Source organism: Callospermophilus lateralis, chromosome 2 (assembly GCF_048772815.1).
Source record: "Callospermophilus lateralis isolate mCalLat2 chromosome 2, mCalLat2.hap1, whole genome shotgun sequence".
Classification (NCBI taxonomy): domain Eukaryota; kingdom Metazoa; phylum Chordata; class Mammalia; order Rodentia; family Sciuridae; genus Callospermophilus; species Callospermophilus lateralis.
The window spans coordinates 158,340,897-158,344,139 of NC_135306.1; positions in this window are offsets into that span (position 1 = coordinate 158,340,897).

The window sequence follows — 3,243 nt, forward strand, 5'->3', positions numbered from 1 at the left end:
TAGCAGATCTGAAAAGCTGCTGTAAGTTCCCGAGGACTCCCAAGAAAACTCAGCTGACTGTTAACAATAGATGGAAACAAAAGTCAGTTTGACTTGCTTCATCTTGAACACTTAGCAAAGACAGTCAAAGCCAAAACACAGTTATTCCTGGACATTTTAAATAAAATAATAGTTAAATGTAACTTCCATAAATAAATAAACTGGAGGCTTCAAAAGAGATTCTTATGTAGAAATGCCTGATAACCATCAAAAGAAAACTGCCAGAGTAATTTTAGCTTAAGGTTAAGGCCTTTATTTCTAACCTATACAGGTGGGCTTAGTTTTTGCTAGTATGGTTATTCAGCCCTAATAACAGAATTAAAGATTTCACAAGATCAGATGACATTAAATTATTAAACTGTGTCTTAAAAAAGGACATCTGTAACCCTAAAAGTTAAATGTTATGTTTACAGTCCTAGTAACTGGAGATGTTAAAGCCTGATGAGGGAACTTATGTACAGTGACATGTTCCAGCTGCTGCAACACTTATTCAGTACTCATGGTTTTTGTTTCTCTCATAGAAGCACCCATCCCCAGATGACAGCCTGTTTTTCCCCAACCAGACCTCAAATGGAACTGACTTCTAAAAGGAAACTCACGTCCCCCACGTCGCTCCCCAACGTCTTCAAGCCCCCTCATGTTCGACACCCCTTTTCAGCTCTGAAGCAGCAAGAACGAGTCATCGCCCCTTCTCCACACAGCAATAAAGTTTCTAAAATTAGGGGGGGAACAAAGCCAAAAGTAGATAGATAGTATAGATAGGTAAATCGAGTCAGGTTGGATCTAGGAGGTCAATTTTAAGTTAAGTCTGGGAAGTTAAAGACTGTCCCCTGAGGATTACTGTTTACTAAGATGTAGAGCCAGCCCAAATAGGCCCCCAACTGAGGGAACCATGATTGGTTCCCAAGTTTCCAGACAAAGGGGGGAATGAAAGACCCCAGCCCAGCAACCTTAGGCTTAGTTACAAAATTATTAGGGCACGTCACAAACCTGCAGACAATGTGTTTTTCAGATAATCAGTTAAGTGTGACCGATTGAAAAGGGAAAAACAGGATGGTTGGGAAAGAGCAGAAAAACAGATTCCAGGGCATGCCTGAATAAACAGGGGCTAATAAGCAGGAACAGAAAAATCAGAATGCTCATATGTAACTGTCATGTGGTATTGTTCCAGGAACATAAAATAAAAAATAACTTTACCCTTTAGGTAACCTACATGCTGGGTTCAAAATAGCCAATAAGAAACCTGTTGCTTACCGCGCGCGCGAAACCTGCCCCTTGACCCTATAAAAAACCTGTACCCCAAAGCCCGGTGTGCCAGCTCACCGAAGCTCCGGCTGAGGTTTCGCTGAGCACCCACAGGCGTCTGTGTCTGAATAAACCTCATGCGTTTGCAGCCAGTGCCTCGTGCGTCTTTCCTGGACAGGGAATCGGTGGGTCTTTCACAATGAGCTCTGGGAAAGGGACCCAAAGGGAAGTAGGTGTGTTCTTGCTGCATTTCTGGCTCAGGTGGATCAGCTGTAAGCAGAACCCTCTCTGGTACTCCAACTGCAGCTGTGGCCAATGATGGAAGGAGCAATCCCTCCTGCTGGGTGTGGCGGTACAAGTCTGTATCCCCAGCTGAGGCTGAGGCTGAGGCAGGAGGATTACAAGGTCAATGCCAGCCTGGGCAATTGAGTGAGAATCTGCCCAAACATAGATAGATAGATAGATAGATAGATAGATAGATAGATAGGAACTGGGGGTGTAGCTCAGTAATAAAGTGCTTGCCTAGGAGGCCCCGGGTTCAATCCCAAGTACTGCAAAGAGGAAAAAAGGAAAAAGAAAGGAAAAAAGGAAGGAACGAAGGAAGGAAGGAAGGAAGGAAGGAAGGAAGGAAGGAAGGAAGGGAGGGAGGGAGGGAGGGAAACGGTGATGAGCTGCTGAGCTGGAGGGGCCACGTGACCTCCAGAAGGCCAGCTCTGGGGTTGCAGCTAGTTTGGGTAACTGGGGCAGAGTCACCAGAATAAAAGATTGATTTGATTTTCAGTTCTCAAAAGCTGTGGTTTTATAGGATTCTCTGGTGTTTCCTCCAAGCAGAGCCTCAAGGGAGTCACAGAACACATCCCTTAGCCAAAAATTCTCCATTATTGAGGTGAGAATTTTTACTGGGTCTAGACCTCCAGGATGGGATCTCATAGGAACAAATGTAACATCCTGAATTTAGGGTAAAAAAAAAAAAAATCAACCACTAAACTTGAGGATAGAGAAGATGAAATAGCTCATGTGAACAGGGGATGGAGAGAAATCTCCGGAGCCTCTGTATGATGCCCGTAGGCATTCGACGTCAGCCTAAGCGCTTTATTCAGGATACTTTCCAGCCACAAGAAACGACCAGCCGGGGTTGGTTCTTGGGTTCAGTGACACAGTGAGTGGTCCCTACATCTCATGACTGGTGTCCTTATAAGAAGAGATGAGGAGAAGACATACAAAGACACAGGGAGGGCTGGGGTTGTAGAATGCTTGCCTAGCACGTATGAGGCCCTGGGTTCGATCCTCAGCACCACATGAAAATAAATAAATAAAATAAAGGTACTGTGTCCAACTACAATTAAAAAAAAAAAAAAAGACACAGGGAGAGGCCATGTGGAGATGGAAGCGGAAGTAGAAGCCGGATGTGGTAGCACACACCTGTAACCCCAGCTACTCAGGAAGCTGAGGCAGGAAGATCACAAGTTCAAGTTCAAGGCCAGCCTGGGCAACTTAGTGTCTTTCCACAACAGACACTTGTTTTCTCACAGTTCCAGGGGCTGGAAGTCCAGGATCAAGTTCAGTTTCTGGTGAGGACCCTCTTTCTGGTTTGTATACATTCACCTTTCTGCTGGTCCTCACGCAGGTGGATGGAGAGCCCATAAGCACACAAGTAAGCTCTGTATTGTCTCTTTCTGTGAGACACTAATCCTTTTCCATCACAGCCCTACCTTAGTGACACATTTTACCTTAATTACTTCCATAAAGGCTCTACCTCCAGATACAGTCACACTGGGGGTTGGTTATTATTTGTTTGTTTATTTATTTATTTATTTTTTATGTACTGGGGATTAGCTACTGAGCCACATCCCCATCCCTTTTTTTTTTTTTTTTTTTTTTTTTTTAATTTTATAGGGACTCGCTAAGTTGCTGAGGCTGGCCTTGAACTCTCGAACCTCCCGAACCTCCCGCCTCAGC